The sequence below is a fragment of the Parasteatoda tepidariorum genome, chromosome 4 (genome assembly GCF_982258835.1).
Source record: "Parasteatoda tepidariorum strain Cologne lab strain chromosome 4, Ptep-v5.0, whole genome shotgun sequence".
Taxonomy (NCBI): domain Eukaryota; kingdom Metazoa; phylum Arthropoda; class Arachnida; order Araneae; family Theridiidae; genus Parasteatoda; species Parasteatoda tepidariorum.
This window is the reverse complement of record NC_141758.1, coordinates 54,461,845-54,487,431: the sequence shown is the minus strand read 5'-3', so window position 1 is coordinate 54,487,431 and position 25,587 is coordinate 54,461,845. Positions and strand designations below refer to the sequence as shown.

Here is a 25,587-nt window from a genome sequence, read left to right as displayed (position 1 = left end):
GACGTATAATAAATGTGATATTGTTTGGATAACTGTGAGTATTTGAAGATTTCGCGTGTCACTAATTTTTAAGAAACTTATATTCTAAAATTATAATGAGTTAGTTTTCAAATATAATGGTGAAAAAAGGTTTAACTATTAAGTCTAGTGGGGTTCATAAGGACCCCAAGCACGTTTTAGTGTTCGTACGTCAGACAAGCGTCGTGCCGGGCTCTAAAACAAGATATTTCCACAATCCCATATTAAAGAAGCAATAGAGGGGGAAAATTGTGATTTTTTTTTTAAATTTTTGAAAAGAGCGAATCTCTTAAAACTGGCTTCATGTTAAAATATTAGCGTCGAATTTTCAGAAAATACCCATATTTTTCTAAAAGTGCTCACAAAATGTTTTTAATGAGATCTTTTTTTTTTACCAGAACATGATATTTCCACAGTCCACATTAGAGAAGCAATAAAGAGGACATTTTGTGATTTTTTTTAAAAGAGCGAATAGCGTAAAACTAATTTCATGTTGAAATATATGTGTAAAATTTTATGAAATGCCCATATTTATCCAAATTTGCGTAAAAACGAATTTAAATAAGCTTTTTTTTTTTACAAAAATATTATATTTCTACAGTCTATTTTAAAGAAGAAATAGAGCGGATACTTGGTGAATTTTTTTAAATTTTTTGAAAAGAGAGAATCTATTAAAACTGGTTTCATGTTAAAATATGTGTGTCGAATTATCTGAAAATGCCCATATTTGTCCAAATTTGCTCAAAGAATGTATTTAAATTGATTTTTTCCAAAACACATTTCCACAGTTCTTGAAGAAGCAATACAACGGACACTTTGCGAATTTTTTAAAATTTTTTGAGAAGAGTGAATCTGCTAAAACTGGTTTCATATTACAATATGTGCGCCAAATTTTCTAAACATGCCCATAAGTGTTCAAAAGTTAGCAAAGAATGTCGTTGAAGGAGATTCTTTTCAGCAATACATGATATTTCCACAGTTCAATTTTAAGAAGCAATAGAGACTAATTTTTTAAAAAATTTTGAAATGAGCGAATATTTTAAAACTGGTTTTATGTTGATGTATGAACGTCAAATTTTCGGAAAATGCCCGTATTTGTCCAAAAGTGCTCAACAAATGTCTTTAAAGGAGATTTTTTTTTCCAGTAAAACATGATATAACAGTTCCAACGCCCATTGCGTTGGAACTGTTATATAACTGTAACTAAACTGTGTATTGGAACTGTTAACTAAACAATGGAGTGGACATTTTTGAATTCTTTTTTTTTCTGAATTTTTTGAAAGGAGCGAATCTGTTAAAACTGGTTACATTTTAAAATATATCAGTCAAATTTTCTGAAAATGCCCACATTTGTCCATAATTCCTCAAAGAATACATTTAAATAGGGTTTTTTTTACAAAAACATGATATTTCATATTAAACAAGCAATAGAGATGACACTGTGAATTTCCTTAGATTTTTTGAAAAGAGCGAATCTCTTAAAACTGGTTTCATGTTAAAATATGAGAGTCAAATTCTCTGAAGACGCCCATATGTGTCCAAAAATGCTCAAATAATTGTTTTAAATTCGATTTGATTTTACCAAAACATAATATTTCCACTGTCCATAGTAAAGAAGTAATTGAGTGGACAATTTATGATTTTTTTTAAATTTTATGAAAAGAGCGAATCTTATAAAACTGGTTTCATGTTAAATTGTCTGTGTCAAATTTTCTGAAAATGATCACATATGTTCAAAAGTACTCAAAAAATGTATTTAAATACAATTTTTCTTTTTTACAAAACATTATATTTCCACAGTCCATAATAAAGAAGCAATAAAGCGGATAATTTGCGAATTTTTTCAAATTTTTTAAAATTGCGAATTTTTTAAAACTTGTTTCATAATAAAATATGTGTGTCAAAGTTTTTGAAAATGTCCATATTTGTCCATATTTACGCGAAGAATGTATTTAATTGAGATAATAAAAATTATATGTTTATAACTAATTGTACATGTGATTTTTTTTGAAAATCAAAGAATTTCTTGCGTCGAGCTCTTAAAACGTTCTAAGAGTTTATAATTTTTTTTATAACTCTTCGCTGAATAACCACCTTTCATCGAAAAAGAAATTAAATTCAGAAATGTGATGAATTTTATGAGTTGAACTTCATAAATATTTAATGGGTTTTGTCTTTACAGTATGAGTTAAAATGTTTATTTGAAAATTTCATGAAAACAAATTTTAAATTAACTAAAATCTTATTTTTATAGTTCGCCATAAGAGAATGACGAAAAGGAGATAATATTTAAAAACCTTTTAAAATAAAAGCCGTTTTCTTCTAATTTTACTTTAAGTTATTCGGTTAAAAAGGAACTTGGCATTTAATAAATTACATTAATTACTTTCCTTTATCTTATTTTCAAGGATGTTAGTTTAAATACGTTAATTATTTGAAACATGGTCGAGTCTACTAAACAACATTCTCATTATATGATTTAAGTGCTTAATTAAATATTCTTGCAAACAGTTTAATAGTTAATTTTCGTACTTTGTATATTTTTTTCTTATCTTTTAGATTAATTTTCATCTTTAAATCGTTCAGGAAAGAACATTCTATTTAATATAACGAAACATTTTTTTTAATATTACATAATTTAAAGTTTTACAAACATTAATTTATTTATCATTTTCTACCATATCTACTCTTACAAATGGAAGAACTTTGCAGACTTTTTTTTAAAAAAATTGTTTTCAAACTCTTAATCAATTTTTAAATAAACTTTCCATATTTTGAAGTTTTGTTTAATTTTTTTAACATAAGAATATTATGTTTTTCAGTAAACAGAAAAGGAATATGATCGTTTCTATTCCTTAAATTCAGATAATGTGTTTAAACACATTTATAAAAGGAGTTTTTACTCGGATAAGTTTATTCAATCATTTATCAGAGTAAACATTTTAAATTAAAATTCTTTAAAAGTTATTTTACATGTTTCATACATTTTTAAATGGTTTTATAAATAGAGGCAATATGTATAAATGCATTTCATTATTCATAGATAATATAAAAAGCGCAAAATATTTTTTACTTTAATATTTACTAAACTGTCCCTACTCTGAAATTATATGGCCATTAAAGTGATTAGATTAGGTAATTTAATTTATTATTTAACTTTTAACACTAAAACTTAAAAGTACTCATTCGGTTATAAGAAAAACCAAACATTCCAATTTATTAAGAAAAAATTGTCGGTAATTGCACATAAGCACCTTAATTGTACAATATCATTCCGCTTATTATGTGCAATTGGTCGTATTATGTGCAATATCTTATGTGCATTTATTAAGTACAAATTAATTTAAAATATATAATAACGTTCTTGTAAAGATTGAATGGGATATAAGCTCGAAATTTTGACTGCATATTTTTGAGGTGTTATACTTTTCGAACAAGCAATAAAAATAGATTTAAAAAAAGTCTACAGGTATACTACCAAACAATGTTACTGTAAATTTCTTCAAAATGTCTACAATATAGGGGAGAGTCGGGTACCCCCGCCCACTGTCAATTTCATATGTATAGAATATTTTTTCAAGTCAATGGGCCATCAGACATTAATTGTTATATTAAAAAAAGATTATTTTCAAAGTTTCAAGTATTTATGCAGCTGGTAACATGGTAAACAATAGTTTTGAAAATATGTTGAATACAGTAGTCATGAAATTAAGAAAAATTGGTTGAATGTTTCGGTTAAACTTCATTTTAATACTAAAAAAATAATTTTTTCTATACATACAGCCTTAAAGTATGTAGTCTTAAGTTTAATTTGCACAAAGAAAGAAGTTTGTATGTAAAAAATTGTTCGAGTAATTACAAATTTACAAAAAAATTGGATTTCGGGTAGCCCCACTCACATGGATGTCGGGTATCATCGCCCAATTTTATTTCGTCGATAAATGTACGGTTGCAAAGATTATTATTTTATTGCGTCAAATTTGAATGTTACATGCATTTTTAACAACAAATATATGTTTTAATATTATATGAAACATAAATTTATATATTTAAAAATGAAAAATTAAATATTTTTAAAATGTAATTGATATATCCAAATTAAATTTAATATCAAGAAATCATAAATATTATGATAAGCTATTTGCTTACTTATTTATTTTCTCTTATTTGTGAACGAATCAGTCTATAGAAGCATTTGAATGCAATCAAAATACAAAGTGAATTTGTAATTTTATAAGAAGTATTTTATATTAAGTTTATAAGAAGAGATGAACCAAATAAGTTACATTGAAAAACAACTATTGTTATTAATTATTGTTACTTAAATTAAATTATTTTTGTTAAATATTTAATATAAATATATATTAATATTATAATATATTAATATACATTAATAATGATAAAAAGTATGACATTTGTTGTTATTAAATGATAGAATTCACTAAAAGTATATAAATATGTAATAAATAAAATAATTTTGTGATAAAAATGATAAATGAGGTTTATCTATTGTCAATACATTGGTCATTCTCATTTACACCTGAAAAAATAGCCAAAAAACACAATTTTTGTAACTGGGCGGGGCTACCCGACACATTTTGAAAAGAGCTGAAAAACATGTTTTTTTAAATTTCTATTTTTTTAAGTTTAACTATTCTTTTTTTTGTTTATTCTTTTCACATTATTTAATTAGATGATAAAACAATAGAAACATACAAAAATGTTGATTATTATTTAGTATTATACAGAAATATAAGCAATACTCCTTAAGTGAGCGGGGCTACCCGACTATCCCCTATAGTTTTCTTTTTATCGAAAACTAATTTTCATTACTGAAAATTAACCTCGTGTTTCAGGTAATAAAAATCTATTTAAAATCGTGATATTCATCTACGAATTTAAACAAATTTTTGATCTGAATGCTTCTCTTACCCTTTTTATAATGTAGCAACAAGAAATTGGAAGATAAACTTAAGTTATTTTTCCTTCAGGCCCTAAAATTCTATTTAAAAAACTCTATATCCATCGAAAAGCATAAGATATCTTTTTTAAAGTACCACTAAATTATTCTTTTGAACATATTTAGAATATGGTTCAAAACAAGCAATTAGTTATCCTCCCATAAATTCCGTTTGAAAAACTCATGGTTATGTAATATAGCATGATAACTGAACTCCTATTGAAAGACGTCCAATCTACCTTGTCTACCTCATCCTAAGTACATATATCGTCCTACTCAGCTTACGTTTGCAACAATCTGATTCTTTCGCTGATATTACATAAACTGAAGAACTGAAACCGGATAAATGGAACTTGTTTTCTTCATATCTTGTTTTGAGATGGAACAGATAAAGAAATATTGAGGTGCTTTGTTGGTTGAGGTTGTTAAAACTATCCCGAGATGCTCCTTTTAAAAATTAATATTGTGTAGTTTGGAATGATAATGAACATTCCAGTCTAAACGTGCTCCGCCTGACTTACATAGACCTTATCCTTTTTCTGATATCTAATGAAGCATGCAACAGTGTAAATGGTTCTATTAAAAATATCTCGAGGTGCTCCGTTTAAAAATTAATAGTTCAGTAATATGGAATGATAGTTAAAATTCATGTCTAAAAGTGCTCCATCTGGCTTGTATAGATCTAATCCGTTTTCTGATAATTAATGAAACTTGCAACAGTTAAAAATATGCCGCGATTTTTTGTTTTAAAAAAGTTAATTAATGTATAATATGGAATGATAATGAACATTCCAGTCTAAACGTGCTCCGCCTGACTTACATAGACCTTATCCTTTTTCTGATATCTAATGAAGCATGCAACAGTGTAAATGGTTCTATTAAAAATATCTCGAGGTGCTCCGTTTAAAAATTAATAGTTCAGTAATATGGAATGATAGTTAAAATTCATGTCTAAAAGTGCTCCATCTGGCTTGTATAGATCTAATCCGTTTTCTGATAATTAATGAAACTTGCAACAGTTAAAAATATGCCGCGATTTTTTGTTTTAAAAAAGTTAATTAATGTATAATATGGAATGATAATGAACATTCCAGTCTAAACGTGCTCCGCCTGACTTACATAGACCTTATCCTTTTTCTGATATCTAATGAAGCATGCAACAGTGTAAATGGTTCTATTAAAAATATCTCGAGGTGCTCCGTTTAAAAATTAATAGTTCAGTAATATGGAATGATAGTTAAAATGCATGTCTAAAAGTGCTCCATCTGGCTTGTATAGATCTAATCCGTTTTCTGATAATTAATGAAACTTGCAACAGTTAAAAATATGCCGCGATTTTTTGTTTTAAAAAAGTTAATTAATGTATAATATGGAATGATAATGAACATTCCAGTCTAAACGTGCTCCGCCTGACTTACATAGACCTTATCCTTTTTCTGATATCTAATGAAGCATGCAACAGTGTAAATGGTTCTATTAAAAATATCTCGAGGTGCTCCGTTTAAAAATTAATAGTTCAGTAATATGGAATGATAGTTAAAATTCATGTCTAAAAGTGCTCCATCTGGCTTGTATAGATCTAATCCGTTTTCTGATAATTAATGAAACTTGCAACAGTTAAAAATATGCCGCGATTTTTTGTTTTAAAAAAGTTAATTAATGTATAATATGGAATGATAATGAACATTCCAGTCTAAACGTGCTCCGCCTGACTTACATAGACCTTATCCTTTTTCTGATATCTAATGAAGCATGCAACAGTGTAAATGGTTCTATTAAAAATATCTCGAGGTGCTCCGTTTAAAAATTAATAGTTCAGTAATATGGAATGATAGTTAAAATGCATGTCTAAAAGTGCTCCATCTGGCTTGTATAGATCTAATCCGTTTTCTGATAATTAATGAAACTTGCAACAGTTAAAAATATGCCGCGATTTTTTGTTTTAAAAAAGTTAATTAATGTATAATATGGAATGATAATGAACATTCCAGTCTAAACGTGCTCCGCCTGACTTACATAGACCTTATCCTTTTTCTGATATCTAATGAAGCATGCAACAGTGTAAATGGTTCTATTAAAAATATCTCGAGGTGCTCCGTTTAAAAATTAATAGTTCAGTAATATGGAATGATAGTTAAAATGCATGTCTAAAAGTGCTCCATCTGGCTTGTATAGATCTAATCCGTTTTCTGATAATTAATGAAACTTGCAACAGTTAAAAATATGCCGCGATTTTTTGTTTTAAAAAAGTTAATTAATGTGTAATATGGAATGATAATGAACATTCCTGTCTAAACTTGTTCCATTTAGCTCACATCAACCTTTATCAACTAGAACTTGTCAGAGCTCACAAATAGGTCAGATTTTTTTTTATATTTATCCAAAATGTAACAGTTAAGTATTTAACGAAAGACTACGCTTTATTAAACTCGTTATTATATCTATCATAGGTAAAACCAAATGTTTCAAAACGAATAAAAAAACTGCTTCAAGCCATCAGCTCTGGGATTTCTTTTTAATTTTAAATGTGGTAATTTTTTAACATTTTTTCAAACATGTATCTTCAGTCAAAAAGTGTCGTTAAGCAGTTTTCATTTCCGGTTTGAAGAAAATAAATTCTCTCAGCCTTATGCAACATACTTTAAGTTTGCAGGGGCGTTATTTTACCCAGATCCGTTACAAAAATATCCGACAATTTCGACATGTCCCTTCAAAGCTCTTTTTCAAAAAACAAATCAAAAATGCATTTCTCATTTCGCGAAACAAGTTACACTTCTTCATTCTCTGAAGGAAAAAAAATATCGAAACAACTCTTTACTACCTATTTGTGTTACATCACATCCCTAGTATCACACGGCTAAGGATTTCTATAGCCTTATCGAAAACCTCTCCCATTCTTTTCGCATTCCTGAACTTCAATATACCTGGATAAAAGTAAAGAATGCAAACGAACATTGCCAAAGGTGTGACGCGTGGGAGGGTTGCTTCGGGAGCATCTAATTCCAACTATTTTTTTTTTCTTCCTCGCCTCTCTGTGCTCCCACAGACTCATCGATCGCCGCAATAGTTTATACTGGAAGAGTCATTTTTCTTTATCGAAGGGGGCACAAACAGCTCCGTATCGTTGAAGTGCTCTAGTAAAAGCTGTCTTGGCTCCCTGCGGCGATGCTTCAAAGGATTCGTCTCTGGGTCTATGAGTATTGACTTGCAATTTGGCGAGTTCTTATTGCCTTTTGAAATTGGAGAAAGATGTAAATTTTTGCTTTGGTTTGAAACTGGTCTTATTAAAAACAGTAGTATTCTATACAAAAGTATGCTTTGCTCGAGAAATTTATTGGAAAATATAGTTAGTATGATATTTGACATAAAAAATTGTTTATGTGATTGAAATTAAAGATCGGACCTTTGAACAGTATTTCAAAAAGTGATACATAGTTAGTTTAATATATACAAGGAGTTTTCATCAACAGTTGCTCTTGAAATTTAATAAATTTTGGACATAAAATATCATGTTTACATTGACGAAAAAGAAAAAATAGTTCTTTTTCTTGCAGTTTTGTAATTTTATAAATAATAAATTTTCAGGTTTGTCATTGATTTGTCATATTTAATAAAATAAATAATCAATACTTGAACACTATTTTTTTTTTATCCAAGCAAAAGTCAAATCTAAAAAAATGCTTCTTGAAAAATTTAAATTTTAAAAACTCATTTCATTTTTTTAGAACTGCTTTTAGTTCACTAACCGTTGAAGACTTAGATTCAACTTCTGACTATAACTGAGTATGCTTTCATTTTTTATGATTTTATTTTACTTTATATTTACCAATCAGTTTTGCCGATCGATTACATATTAGGTTTAATTCTTTTGGCGAAATTCGTGTGCTTTGGAAAATTTAAGATAGTAATCTCCTCAACTTGAAGAAATGTTATCTCGCAGCTTTTGCTCGAAAACGGTTTCGTCAAAAATGTCTAAAAAAAATCATACTTTTGAGTCATGAGTTCATATTTCCACCTTTTTGAGATTTTTTTAATAAAGTTTTCCGTATCCATTTTTTTTATTGCAATGTGACTATTTTCACGAAAAGAAATATTTTTCTGGTAAAGAAACTAATATGCAATATGCGTCCAAAACATCTTTTATGTTATTACTATGACCTAACAGATTGTAAGTTGCTTAAACGGAGAAAGAAATTCTGGTAAAACTATCGTACTGAGTGGCAATGACATTTATGGTAAGAATAAGACATAGCTCTGGCTAATGAAACCAAATTATACGGTATTTAAACCATTCATTTGGTAATTTTTCCATTCATATGGCAACGATTTATTGTCAATTTTGGTCTTCAATTCTTATATCTCCACATTTAGTAAAAAATACAGAATTGGAAAATAAATTTAACCGAATAAATGTTTTTTTCATGCTTTAAAGTATCACGATAAAATTACCAAGTTTAATCACATCTTAAAAAAGCATGATTTATTAGTAATTTTAACAAAATCATGATCAAAGCTCTTCGGTAAAAATTATGGCGTATTATAGTAAAAAGCCAGAAAGCAGGTAAATTTTATCATATGCTGATGAGTTGACCATACCTTTTCTTTCAGCGTAGTTTTAGCATATTTCATGCTAAAAATATGAGTGCAAAATTTTTATTATCTTTATCATATAAAAATAAAACAAAGCAGTTTGGTTGACTCCAGAGCGGGAATTAAAGTAAAATAACTTTTAATATAAGCAGAAAATCGAAATTGAAATAAATTCCCTCATTTCCCTAAACCATTTTGGCAACAATGTCATTTTCCCATCATTCTTCTTTTAGAGAATTCAAGGGAAGCCTTGCTAAATCTCAGGTGTCGGTGAATAAAAAGAATTCTTTTTCAAAGTCACAATTGGTTTTCAAAAAGCAGAAATAAATAGCACTTTTGTCCTATTCGTTGCTTCCGGTATCGTTTGCATAGAAAATAAATTGGAATTCGCGTTCTCTTTTTACTGTTTCTTTTAGACATTTTTGTTTTTATTCTGATGTAAATGCCACCATCTGATGCTCCTATTACTCTTGTTTCCAGTTTTGAACTTTGCCTTTTTGAAACTATTGGATATGACCCTACTTTTTTATTTCGGATCTAATTTTTTTATACCATTTTCGACTGCTTTGAGAATTATATTCATGATTCATTGTTAAAGGTAATTACATTATTTGAATAAATGTTATTAAAGAAAACATTAAAATTTATTTTATTTGTTCGAAAAAAAGAAACACATTTTATTTTATCTTTTTTAACGTATAACTCGTTTATTTAAGTTTTCTATGGTATTGAAAATACGAGAAAACAATTAAAAAAAGAACTTTGCAAATTTGATTAACATTAGTTTATACTCCTTGTAATTAAAATTGGTATTTCTGGGTCACATTCTCTACATTCGTCGCCTTAGCAACTATGTGACAAGGCCGTTACGCTTCTCATTTTTGTTAACACGGCAGGTAAGGAATAACTCATAACTTTATATTATTATAATATTATTTTAATAATAACGTAATGGCTCGGAGAAAAAGTGAAATTTCGTGGATATATTATATTTTTATATAATTATATATTATTTATTATATTATATTATTTATTATATTATATTATTTATTATATTATATTATTTTATTATATTATTATATTTTTAATGATTATATTTATTATATTATACATTAATTATATTTATTAATCATCATAATCATTTTCCAACAAGGCTCTTGCAAAAGGACACAAAAATGACCAAGATTTGAAAATAAATTCAAGAAAAATGGTAGGAGATGGAAATGTATTGTTTGCTGGATTATGTTAATGAAGCTCTCTTTCTACCTCTAGATTTCAAATTTAGTTTCTAAGTTCTTCAGCAGATGTAGCTGCCGACTAAAAAAAACCTATGAAACGATGCTTTTTGTGGTATTTTGTTGTATGTCAGACCATTCCATCTGGAATATATTTGCACATGCATCAATTAATTTTATCTACTGACTCCACGTTGTAGCTAAAAATAGTGATTATTTTGAAAGAAAAAAGTCTTATATAGTTTTTTCAGTTGTCAGCGTCATCTGTTGTAAAAATTTGTAACTTATTTTAAAACTTGACGGAAATACATTACTGACTCTCTTAAACAGTACGCAGCAGACCCATATCTCCTTCTGTATTTTTTTTTAAATTTTAATTTATATTGTCGGTCATTTTTGAACACCAATTTTACAGTATTAGGAAACTTAATGCATAAAAACTCAAATTTTGTAGTTATAAAAGATGGCTTCTGTGCCTTAATACTATTAATATTAATTTTCATAGAACCAAAATGGTGGTCTGCCTTTGCTAACTACATCATTTGCTCTTTTATACGTTGAGCTATGCTTTAATATTCTATTCTTTACATTCGAATATTTTTGTTCGACTATTAAATATCATTTTTAATTATTTCGAAATAAACTCAAATAACAAATGAATTTCTTAGTGATAATAAGAGCAGAGATTCTTTTTTTAAATTATTTGTAATTAAACTAACCCATTTTAACTTATTCTAAGCTAACCATCCCTAAAACTAATTGAAATAAAAAATGAGCTATTGTGCCAAACCAACTTAATAGAGAATTGGTACTAATTAATTTAAGAAAAGCGTAAAAAAGACACCAAACTATAATTGACGCCAATGATTCTTAACTAAATTTGGTATTATGTACTAACTGAAATAAAAATAATAAACTACGTAGTATAAAACAAAAAAATGAAGAAATAATACTAATCCATTTAGAAGAAAAATTAAAAAATCGAAATGTCAGTTTTGACACCAAGGATGTTCAATTAATTTTGATGATAGGTACTTATTGAAAGTAAAAAATATATAATGCAAAGCAAAATTAATGAAGCAATGGTATAGCAAAATTAATAAAGCAAATTTATTTAAGAAAAAAGGAAAAAATCGTCATACCATGTTTGACGAAAATGATACTCAAATAAATTTAGTAATAATTGTTAATTGTAATAAAAAGCATACACAATGTATTAGAAAGAAATTTATAATTGTGATTATAAATTTCTTATGATTATTAAATAATTATGATTCTCTTAGGAAAACGTAAAGAACTAAAATAATATTATTGACGGCAATGATGCTTAATGATTGTTGGTAATGTTCACTACAGATATGATAATTGGTGCCGCTTAAATAGGTACCAATTATACTAATATAGGTAAGAAGTATTTCATGATTAAATTAATTGGCTATTAAAACCCCATGAATACTGACTATTTTTCTTACAGATATTGTGGAAATAGGCTTATTACGGCCCCTCGAGGATATAATTACGGTAGAAAATTGCTTAACTGTGGTAAATTTAAAATATCATGAGTTGGCCTTGAGCAACAGATATTGAATACAGGTAATCATTATTTTGATCAGATATGAGCATCTAAAAACGTGTAATTTGTCAATTCTAATGACGTAAAGTCATTGGAAAAGGTAACGAATAATAAAGAAATTAAAATAAAATTTTGAAATATTTTAGCTTTATTAATTATGTCCGTATTTGTCTTTCAGTTTTATGCATGTTTCAAAGTGCTGTTCTGTACTAATTTTGATTATTTAATTCCTTTTTTTCACCCCTTACGAAGAAAGGGTATTAAACTACTTAAAAAAAATTATGCGTTCTTATTACACTTAAAATGCAAGCAATGAAGCTAAAACATCGTTGTACAAATTAGTTTCTAAAAACAGGATATTTCAAACAACGTCGTATCTTAGTTTGTACGTGCTAATCTGAATGAAATCAAGTCAAACTACTGACCCAATTTCCATTGCATTTAAGACAATAACAACGCTATTTGATTTTAAAATGATGACGCGACTAATTAAATACACGCTGGAGCAAGTTTATCACTATTTTTAAAATATTTTATAACTCTTGTCGATTATTAATAACAATAAAATTATTTAAATAGGATATCTGTAGTTGCATAGTAAGTTAAGTACGAAAAAGGAAGATAAAATACTGATACTGATGAAGGTTTTATATTATATACAGCCGCCAGCAGATGATTTGACACCAGTGCCCTTTGACTTTTGAATTCGATCCTCGAATTCTCCCTACACTGTTTAAAATTTCCCGAAAAAAAGGTTAAATAACAATTTATTGAATGGTTATTTTACCATATTTAATAAAAACAGTCAAATAACCATCAATAAAATGGTAATCAATCTGTTAAGTTTGAGAAAAATTGTTTATTAACTGCTTTCCCCTAATACGATTGAACAACCAGAATTTTATCGCAACAACTAGAGCAACCTATTGAAGCTACTTAGTTCTTTGCAACTGCGTGCATATCATAACCGAGCGGGCTTACCTGTCAATCTCATGACCGACAGAATTGGAGTTCGAATCCTAGTGTTGACACTACAATATTCCCTTCAACGAAATGATGAATTTTTCTTACATTTACTTTATTTTTTGACCTTACGAAAAGCCGAGCTCCTATGTCTAGTTAAATAATAATTTTTTTTTTACGTTTTTGAAAAATGCTAGTTGTAAATGGTAAAAAAACCATATAGTTTTGTATTCATGGTTTTATAACCATGCTTTTTGTTAATGGTTTCAAAACCATAAAGTAAAAAAATGTTCTTTACCGTAAACTTTACGGTTAATCAGATGGACAGACAGCTGCCAGTTATTTTACCATAATTTCAAAATGAAAATTTTAACAGTGTAGTCCCTTCTGCCCATTGGACTGTGCTTTTCTTGTGCGTGACTCGGGGCCTTGTGACTGTGAGTCAGCTATAGCTTGACTTATTTTTGTAGTTTTGAGCTTTGTCTTATAGTAGCAATGAATAATCTGTTTCTGTCTTAATGGTCTGGAGAAGGGAACTCAATTTCTTAAGTTATAAACAGCTAATCCATTTATAATTAATGTATTAATTATTTTAATCTTAATTTTTTTTAAATCAAAGATTAGACTGAAATAGAAATTCAAAGCTGAAATCAAAGATTAGACTGAATGGTAGCCAGAATTTTAATGGTGATTTCTCTCCGATTTCATTAACAATCACAATGTTTTTAGTGTTTGTCTCAAACCGTATTTACTTCACAGAGAAGGATATAGCCATTGATATGAAGCAGAGTAGTTCTCAAGCGATCACTTAGGATCGAACCACAGTTTTGGACACAAAAACATCTCTAACCTTAGACGCAGATAGTACCGTCGTCATCCCTTTCATACATTTTTTCTGACGCTCTAATTACAAGTAAAAATATATTTTGACGATTATTAATTATAGAAAACAGTCTAATAGTTGTTGACGTATGTCTGCTTAGGCAGAGGGTGTGCGATTGTTCTTGTTTTTCCAGTGGCGCCATCTATGGCCAAGAATTCGACTTCTGACACACCATACGTCTCACCCGTTTATAGGGCGGACCCATTCATACATCCATTCATTCATCCACAGATCGTAATTTTGACCTGAATCAGAGAACGATCGATCTCCAATCCAGTACCCCCAGAGGTATTGATTTGTTATGGGAACATGGAGGACTTTTGCGATTCTACAGATTTAACGTGCATCAGTCACTTTACTACACGGGGAGTCTTCGGGCGGCGGGGTTTGAACCCACGAACTCTAGTCTAATAGTTACTAAACATATATGTTAGATTATCGGAATTACATTTATGCTAAAATATTAAATTTAAAAAAAAGTAGTTTGAAAAAAAAGATTCAATTCATATTTAAAAATTCACCAATAATTGGGTTTGTTAATTAAAGAAATTTCAATGATGAATAACTGTTTCTCTTAGATCTAAATAAGTGCAAATTTGAAAATTTATTGTTTGGAAGTGAACCATGTTCGGAAGATTTTACCTTTAACGTAGAAAAAGACAACGATGTTTTATGCTGCATTTCATAACTATAAATTTATAAAACACTAAATATAATATTTTTCACGTTATTTTGAGCTAAAATTATACAATACACTAAAAAAAAGTATAAAAAAATATGTTTAATGAAAATTCTGCTTGAAAGGGTTAACCACTGAGTCAACATGTCACGCTTTTTTAAAAAATGTATTGAAATCAAAAAGCATTTTATTTTTCCCTAAAATAACTTCAGAATTTAAAGTTTAAATCCGATGATCATAATAAACCCTAGTAAAAGATAAATTCAATTTTCTTTTTTGAAATACCAAGAGATTTTTTTCAATTTTAAAAGCTCGCAGCACATAAAAAGCAAATTCAGAAATAAATGATTTTACTCAATAAGCTACTTCATTATATTCACGTTGCTTGACTTACGATGTCAAAGAAATAAAAATATAAATAGTTATAGGCTGAATACATGAGCATCCTATAACCATGGAGTTCGCCATCAAAAAGATATTAATGGGAGATTTTTTTAAAATTGATTTAGATGTTATAGCTCTTAAGCACTATATGAATGTAAGTTTTTCTTTGAGGAAAATGTCTGTAATAAGCCTGATAGTAAATAAATCCTTTTTGGAAAGTAGTTTCATGTTTTCAGTTATTGGTTTTCAATACTTAAGTAAATGTAACAGTTCTTCTTTTTATTTTCAAACGTTCTTTTTTGTTGTATTGAATTTTTGTGAATGTTTTTCGACATTTAATTACACAATTATACTGATTTTTATAATTTTTATCACGTATAAAAAATAAGCAAAATGTGTGGTTTTTCAGTATTTTATAAAAATCTTTTTAGTTTTTAAATTGCATATTTTTTCTTTTTAAAATACATAATAGCTATGTTAAGCCAAAATACATTATAATAAAAGTTGTTTGACAATCATCAATATCTCAATAAACTTAATACAGATGGACGTATTATAGAATATAAATATACTTATTATAGAATGAATTAATGATTATTTCGAAGAATATTTTTAATTAAAAATAAGCATTCTGTTTAAAACTAAAGTGCATTAAATGATATTTTAACATTGAAATAAATGTTTCCTCTCACCTTTGAGCAAATTAAATGTGTTTTAACATGTTAATCAAATTTGAACACAGTTTATGAAATAAATGGGTTTTTGAATGCGAGCACATTTCAATAGAAGGTTAGAGAGCTTTAAGGAATGATTTAAAGAACTTTTTAAAATGAGACAAAGTATTTTATTTAAATTCAAAGTAGAACAAAATATAGTTCAACGTTAAAATATTCCTAATATTTTTTAGTACTTTTAAGCATATAAAATTTATAAATCACTTTTAAACACATGTCATGAATAAAATTTTGATTTTCAGTTAGATTACTCCTCAATATATGGATTAAAAAAACTTCAAGCTTATGCCACTCCAAAGGCAGTTTTTAGGATTTTTTTTATCAAATAAAGCGAAACATTTTGTTAAAAATCTAAGAATATTGGGAAATATTTTGACATAAGAATATCATGAAACTTTTTGTTACTTTTAAGCATTCTGAAATACATAAATCACTCTTAAATGGATTTCGTCAATAAAATGTGTTCTTTAATCAGAATACAGATCAATTGTGAAAAGAAAATTTTAAACTACTCATTTTTCAAAAGACTATATTTAATATATTCATCAAATAGCATAAATTATTTTATTCTAAATCAAAACCTATCAAATAATATTCAAACACGAAATTATTTACAAATTTTTCTGAATACAAAAACTGCACGCTCGAACATTCATTAACGTCTAGATAAAACACTTTCATTTGTTCTAAAATTTATCTGAAAATTTTTTTCAAGATAAAGCAAAAAAATTCTTTTTATGTTAAGGTTTACTAATCAATAGTTTCTAACATATTTTCTTTATCCTTTGAACACATTTACGAAGCACTGTTAACTCACGATGTGACGTGTTGGTTCAAAGGAACAAGAGTTTCAAAAATACAATAATGCTAACGATTTTTCTAAAGGTCAACTTTCAATAAACTTAACATGAATTGATTTTAAATATAAAAACACGTGTATTCAAATTAAAACTTGATATTAGATTCATGAGACATGCAAAATTTCTCAATTGAAGCTGTACAAAATTGACAGTTTATTTATAAATAAAGTTAAAATTCTTTTTCTGAAAAATACTTAATTTTTTAAAAATTTTAATCAACTCTTAACGAAAAAATAAATAAATACAACAAACTAAAAGAGATGCTTAGAGTATAGGGATGATTAATGTTTTACCCTTTCTTGTTTAAGTATTTAAACTTTTGGAACGAAAGGTAGAATAATTTGCCTCTAACTAATTTTTGAATCGACACATCCAGCTGTTGCTACCATATGTAACATATGTATACCATATGCAAACCAGATGTATGCCATATGCAAATCAGTTAAAACTTGGTTTCAACGGAGAAATTATATAGTTTAGTGAGTTTCAATTCTGAAATCCACAAAAATATGTTCTAATAGGTAAGTGGTATGAATTTCTTTTTCTTTCTTTGTTTTATACGGCAAAATCTCAGTTTAAAATCTCGTTTCCGCTGAAATTCTTTTAGTTTAAATTTTGAACCAATATTTTACAAATTTCTGCAACTAAAAAAGTACAGATTATTTTTGAGACTAAATTCATTTTAAACTTTTTTTTAGGAAAAAATAATTTGACGAATAAACCAAAAGGGAAACATTCAATTAAATACAGTTGAAATAAACTGTACGATTAGTTATAATGAATTAATTATAATTATATAATTATATGATCATAATTAACTAATTATAATTAAATCATTAAATGTAAATAATCCTGAAAAATTATTTGTAATTAATTATAATTATTAACACAAATTATTAATTAATTAACTTAAATTAAATAGTTTTTACACCGTACTAACTATAGTAAATCTTTATAGATTCCCCCTATGAGCAAAATTCTATAGAGTTGTCGAAATCTAACGCGTAACACATTAGGCCTCAGTGACAACTTATGACAAAAGAATAAAATAAACTCTTTAATTAATCTTTCACTAATAAATAAATACTTCTTTTAACAATCTGTTGTCCCAAGGTGCACAAATTTTTTTCATCGTTTTTAATTTAACTGGGGAACAAAGTTTATGTAGCATTTACATAACTGCTTAATCTTGCCAAATTCGGATATGGGGATTTTCAATTATGGGGATTCATTTTAAAATTTTTCATGCTCCTAAAGTTATACATTTTTAAAGGACATTTTTGGTTTATTTTATGTCTAAATTTACAGGTTTAAAAACGTTATATATAACAATGGGTTGCGTGAATGATGCTACAATTTTCTAAGGGAGTTAGAGATCACCATTAGGATTAAAGTTTCATAGGAACTTTTGCCCAGAAATCTCGAAGCAGATGAAGAAACAGTTTATAATAAGGAAAAAGGACATTTCTAGCCATGAAGTTTTAATGCTGATGAATTTGATGTTTTGCCTTTGAAGTTTTAATGCTGATGATGTGCTCTAACTCCCTATGCCATTTTAATCCGGATGGTGAACCCTAAACCTCCCTAGAAGTTAGTCGGATCATTTACGCGACCTTCTGTTACATATAATTTTCTAAACTTGTCCATTTCGACAAAAAAATTAGACTAAAAATGCCATTTGAAAAACTGGAGCTTGGACAGAGAAACTGGTTACAGATTTGAAAGTAGAGTTGCAAAAGCATGAAAGATCTGTTAAAAGAAATCTCATGCAACTGAAAACAAAACAAAAAATATATTTGTTCTCCAATGTTATTATTCCAACTAAATACATATCTATCCACATGATGAAAATCCGTCATTTAACAGTCACCAGCAGGTAAATGTCGGAAATATATATTACGATCATTAACTGATTATCAAAAAATGACTGCGTTCTGTCAATGACGGTGCAAATGATGCCAATATGTGTTATTATATCCTACTTTTTTCTTAAATTGATTTAACTTTTGCAACGAGTAACAATTTATTTAGAAAAGCAATTTTAACTGCTTCATTTTCTACTTAAAATAGGAACAGTAAAAAATTTTAAAAATATTTGAGTTAGGATCAAAAATAAAATGCTTTATGATATTTCATTAATAAGCGAATCTTCCAAGAAATCAGTAATATTTCCTCAAAATTTATACTCTTTTAGTGTATGAAGTCTTTTAATTAATTTTTTAAATATTTTTTCCGATTAAAACACCAACGTTTATTTTTAAATTGAATACTCTTTAAATAAGTAGTAATTTATTTTCAAACAACTTTTCTTAACCAATTCATTTCTACGTTTTACCATGTATTTGAAACAGTAAAATATCTAAAGTATTTCAGTTTGAGTCATAAATAAATTCCAATATTTCCTGTATGTACTATATGTACTATATTGTACTATTCAAATGACTTTTTTCAAGTTACTTTTATTTACTTTCTTAAATTACTATTCAAACTAAACCTACGTTTTCCTAATTGGATGTACTATTCCAAAAAGTAATAAATCATTAAGCAAAGCAACTTTCAAGGAATTCTTTAACTATATTTTAATTTTTTTAATACTTAAATAGTACCAATAGAAAAATTAACAAACTTTCCTGTAAAGACAAAAATAAAACTTTTATAAAGTTCTATAAATATTTTGATAACAAGAAAATCCTCCAAACAATATGCAATATTTTGACAAAAGCTATTCTTCAAAAATTCTTTTAATTTGCTTTTTTCCAATTAGGTAAGCAATCGAAATAAATAAACTAACGATTTCGATTGAATGTAGTAGTAATCGATTTAAAAAAGCTATTTTAAAGCAATTTTTAACTATATTTTTGCATTTTACTATACATTTAAGACGAAACGGCAACACCAAAAAACCAATAATTATTTTAGGTTAAGTGATAGAGAAATTTCGTTACTTCCTGGATCTTACTAATGAGTTTAAAGAAAACCTTTTCAAATCAATTATTTTCAAACTACTTTTAATTATTTTTCCAGTTTAACAAACTAGTATTTTTTTTAAAAATTAATATTGCTCTCTCTATGCGCAACTATTCATCAAATAAGGCAGTTTTTAAACAATTTAATTCAATTTTACGCTTTAACTATTTAAACAAAAGCAGGAAAAATTTCTAAAAGCAATTATACTGACTTAAATCTATATCCTAAGTAAGATCAAAGCTCATTTAATTCTCTAAAAATAATTTAATATTAAAAGATTACAGTAATTTGCTTCGCATTAAAAATTTATTTTATAAATCGGTTTGTTAAACACTTTTAACATGTCATGATTTCATAATTTTGTTTGTTATAAATTTTTAACGAGGACACGGAAAAAAAATTATAATAAAATTACAGCACTATATTGTAATGATATTTCTCGCAAAAGGAACTATAATTCAGATTAATAAGTAGAAAATATACGATATTTAAACCATTCATTTAGTAATTTGTTCGTTCATATGATAATGATTTACCGGAAATTTTGGTTTTCAAAATTACAGTTTTTATTACCACACATTTAGTAAAAATTTAAAACTAGAAAGTAAATTTACCTAATAAATGTCTTCAATGCATTTCTCTAAGAATTTATGATAAAATTACCAAATTTTCTACATTTACCAAACTTTATCACGTATTAAAAAACCAGATTTTATTGTTAATTATACCAAAATCAGAACCAAATCTCTTCACAAAAATTACCGAGATTTTCAGTATTGCCATAGTGCCAGAAACAAGGTAAGTTTTACCATAATCTGATAATTTCGACCATACTTTTTTCTCATTATAAGGTAAATTAAGATTTTTGATTAAATCATTTAAATTTTTTACTTTCTTTGTACAGTTAATATATTTAGAGAGATTTAATTTTTCTCTGAGATGATTTCTAACCCAAGAAAATTTAATTTTGGAAATTTATTTAAATTTGGAAATTTAAATTAAATCCGATATTCCTTTTTGATACCAGTTGTTTTGATTACGTTGCACATTAAAGGGCTATTAACGACATTCTAATAGTCATCTTTATTGGAGATACAGGAGTGTACTACACTAGCACAATTTAGAACGGAGGACAGATGGTGGTTGCGATCACCTCCCCGACCACAACCGATTTTTGCTCTGAAACCCCCGATAATTTTACATTAGAGAAGATTTCTAACCATTAAGACAAGATTGAAGAAGATGTAGTCAGATCAGATACGCAAGATTTAGCACGGGAAATCAAACGGAGGTCCAAACTGTGTTTGACGAAAACGGAACCCAGTACACCGATAATTCATTTTATTGTCTTAAGAAAAGCACATATTTTCTTTTTTTAAAGACAAAATTAAAAATAAAATACTAAATAAAATGTAAAATAAATTTTTATAAATGTTCAAAAATAAATTTTTTTAGGTTTTTTTTATTTTATTGATTTTTTTTCAAAAACTACACAAAATATATCAGTATTTACCCATGCTCCTATAAAATGTAAAGGGTAAGGGGCAAACAGACTGGTTTCTTTCCAAAAACACTAATACCGTTAACCCTGGGTAAAATCTTATCCAGGAAATGGATTTCATGTCCCACGAAAAAAAATTTAAAAATAAATTGAACTAGTTTTTAATATCTAAAGAACACGAAAGTGTTTTTGTTGTAGAAATATTTTAAAACGCAATTAAATGGAAATTAAGTTACATCAATATCCTCAATATCCAAACATACAATACCCGATCTAATGGTCTCCATTTCAAGAAAATCTTTTGAATCTTATTGAACAATTTTCCCAAAAAAATCTGTTTAAAAGCGTATACAAATTATTATATCAATCGAATCATTTCCTTTCTCAATAATATGAATAACTTACATTTTAATAGCATCTTAATTCAGTTGATCTATTATAAGATATTCTTTATACTTCACACATGACTTTCCAAATAGAAATTTAAAATTCCTATAGTCTCAAACAATTTTCATCGCTCATTTAATCCATTCTCATTTCAACAGAACACATTAGTGAGAATTTCTCGAAGAGATGTGAAATTTCATTCATCCACCCACACTGAGAGTCAACGTCTCTTCTCTAACCACCACCCCTCATTTACCCTCATCAATAGTAAACATAAAAACGATCCCTTACCTTTAATCGTCTGCGATGCTGATACGGGGGTCTTCTGGAATAAATAATCTCACACTATAAGCATTTTTAAAATCACTTCACAGAGCCTTCCGGCTCCCCCCAGTTCTGAACGGAAAATTCCTCAATGGGAGAAATACGGACGACGTTCAGAGATGGGGAGAATGTCTCCCATGGTTTTCCAGGGGCTGCCTTGCTGGATGCTGATGCCGGAGCGGCCGTGGCGCAACCGGAGCCGCGCAGACCGGGGATGAAGTGGATAGCGCGCGCCCCCATCTGCCCACGTTTGTAATTCGTATAGGAAGCACTCAGACGATCGCGTTGTGGTGATTTTTGTTCTGTAATTAAAATATTTAATGAAGATGAAGACGTTGGTGAACTTCAACTATTTCTTCGTTCTCAGGTTTTTCCGGTGCTTTATTTAAACAGTACAAGTTGTGGAACAAAAGACGTACATTAAATAAAGGAATAAGTTTTTCTTTTACTGAAACAATTGTAAGGAATATTTAGTTATTAGTAATTGAAACGTATTAAGTTATAATATAAAATGCGTGGGTTTAATAATGGTTTTAGTTTGTTTGTTTTTTGGCTATATGGGAAAAGCCATTAGAGATATTTAAAATTAGATAATTATTTGACGATATCAGATAATGAATAGCTATGAATAAATGATTGTACAGAAATTTGACAAGGAATACTATTGCTACGGAAATAACCGTGGAAAATACTAATTAATAGTAATTAAAATATACTGAGTTACAATATAAAATATATGAGTTGTTTGATTATGGCTTTATTTTTTATTTCTATTACTGAATTAGCTGCACATATATTAAAAATTTAAAAGCTATAAGATGACTTCAAATAATGAATGGTCATAAATAAAAGATTGTAAAAAAGTTTAAAGTATTAAGCTATTACTACTTGATAAAATTACAATATAAAAAAAGATAAATAAATAACAATTTTTACAGTTGGACTAAAATAACTGTAGAAAACTTTGAAATATGAGTTATTTTATTTAAAAAAATATTAATTATGTGTAATAAGCCCCATTTAATATTATCAAACAAAACAATTATTTTAACTGAGAGAATTGTTTGCATTTCTCTGCCAAATCAGTAAATATCTTTGAAGTATAACACTGTAACCTTTTAAAAGATTTAGTTGTAGTATAAGAAAAGTTAAATTACGTATTTTTAGGGGGAATTTTTTTATTCGCGTTTTTTAAAATACTATAAATTGTTCTGAAAATAAAGGTAAATTATAATAAAATTATGCAATAAATGGTGAGGGTTAATGTACTCAAAGACAGCTAATTCTACAAAGATCATTTCAAATTTTTTTTTAAGTTTAAGGATTTTTGGAGTCATTACGTAGTTCAACTTAGATCATATGGCAGTCTTAGTTTATAAAGAATTTCGAGTAATGATATTTGAATTCGATTAAAAATAAACCAACAGGTAAGAGTAGAGAAAACTTTATTAAATTGATTAAAACTTGCATAATGTCTCATAAAGCATTATTTTGATCCTAATCTATTGTATGCTCCATACTTTTTTGTTCATTAAAAATTATAATAATTATTAATTATTTTTCTTAGAAGCCATTAGTAATAATGCAAAAATTATATTTTAGCATATATAATAACATACAGAAATTTTTAATTATTTTTAAACAAAAAAAATATATATATCAAAAATATCATATGTAATTGTTTCAAAATAAGCTATTTTAAAGCTTTTTTTATAATACTATCCTTTTATTATATTCTTAAAAGTGCGAAATCGGTGGAAAGTATTGTTCCTTGGACAACGTATACTTTGGAGAAGTGTAAATATTTGTGTTCTTTAAAGGCTATTCAAATATTACATAAGCACATAAAAGGGGAAGGAGGTTGTGATTTGCTTATTTCTGCCTATAAGGAAGAAGGCGTTGATAATGTTAGAAATTTAAAAAAAAAAACTATTTTTAAAATTCTTTTTGAAAGCAGAGTAAAAGATGAGACAAAAAAATTGCACGTGTAAAAAGTACAAATTGGAAATAAAAGTTGAATTTAGGGAAAGAAAAAAAATCAGAAGCATTTCTTCGAAAAGTTTCAAAGGTTAACAGCTGTGCAGATTGCTACTATAAAAGATAAATAAAGCGAAAAACAGAGTGCTGTCACTTTTTTACACAATCATGGAAAAGGATTTCAAATTTGTTTATTTTTTCTAACAAGGGGGAGTCAAATGAGTACTTATGCTTTGTAATAGGCATATTTCTGCATTTACTATATATAGTCGATACTTGAAACAACAGGTGTTACTTGCATTTCGTTCACCAGTTTAAGTTTTCCTGGCATGTTCATGATAACTGAATTTGATTCTTAACTGCTGAGCAATTTTTTCGATCAGTTAAGTTTGGAAATAAAACCCTATAGTGACTATGTTGACTAGACACTTGAAAACACAACTAAAGTAGATGAGTTCCGAAATGCTATTCTCTCTAAGATAAAGTTTTTTTTTAGAAAAATAATTTATTAGTGCTACGCCTAACAAAATTTTAAAAAAATGTGAACCAATTATAACTTGGACTAGTCTAGCAATTTACCTTAAACCATACCAAGAAGTTTGCAAAAAATTCCATTTAGCACACATACACCGAAGAGCAATTACATTATGACCCCCTCCATCTATAACAATGGGCTCGCCCAGGTTTTCATGGTCTCTCACCCAGGAACAATGTTTTCATGGGGTATATTAGGACCCATAATTCTCATAGAACAATCCCTGACGTCTGTAAGCTACTTGAACATAATTGCAGATCAGGTTCACCCATTCATGGCAACAGTTTTCCCTGCAGGGGATGGTGTTTATCAACAGGATAATGCAGCATGTCATAAGGGTCGAATCGTCGAAGAACATTCCAGTGACTTTCAATTCATGTCTTGGCCCCCAAAATTCACCTGACCTTAATCCAATAGAGCATTTGTGGTTCTACTTGGAAAACCAAATTCGTGCTGCCACGCTACCCCCTCGCAATGTGAGGGAATTGCAGGATACTTTGGCTAGCGCTTGGTACCAGATATCTCAGACTGCCTATCAGCACCTTGTGGAATCACTGCCACGGTGGGTGCTAGCAGTTTTGAGGGCTAAAGGTGGCCCTACATGTTATTAGCAGGGTGGTCATAATGTAATGGCTCTTCGGTGTGTATGTTTCTGTGAATTTCGCCATTCACAATAAGTAAAAATTAGGATATTTTTTCAAAATCTAAGAATTTTTGGAACATTACAATAAATATTATTTAATATTACTTTCATGAATATTTTGATTCTTCAAGATTTTCAGACAACAGAAAATCAAAGTTTTATTTGAATGAATATCCGAATTCAATGGCCTAACATGTTTAGATAAAAATAAAGACTCCAAAAAAACGTTATACCGGAAAAGACTTCCAACGAGTGAAAGTACAATATATGGTGGTACAAGATACAGCATCATACAGTACGTCAGACCAATTTTTCAAACTTAAAAAATTTGAACAAATGACAAAATTATTTCATAAAAAAGTTATCTCAACCCG

The 25,587-nt window shown here is 28.0% G+C and overlaps 1 protein-coding gene across 11 annotated transcripts in view; it reads right to left on the bottom strand.

Moving 5' to 3' along the window:
- LOC107442885 (coiled-coil domain-containing protein AGAP005037) overlaps window positions 1-22,244 on the bottom strand; it is a 330,755-nt gene extending 308,511 nt beyond the window's left edge. For all 11 annotated transcript variants that reach the window (XM_071182301.1, XM_071182305.1, XM_071182308.1 and 8 more), the window contains exon 1: window positions 22,026-22,244. The gene's annotated coding sequence lies outside the window, so the exon portion shown is untranslated. The remainder of the gene's footprint in view (window positions 1-22,025) is intronic.
- Between the last annotated feature and the right edge of the window lie 3,343 nt (window positions 22,245-25,587).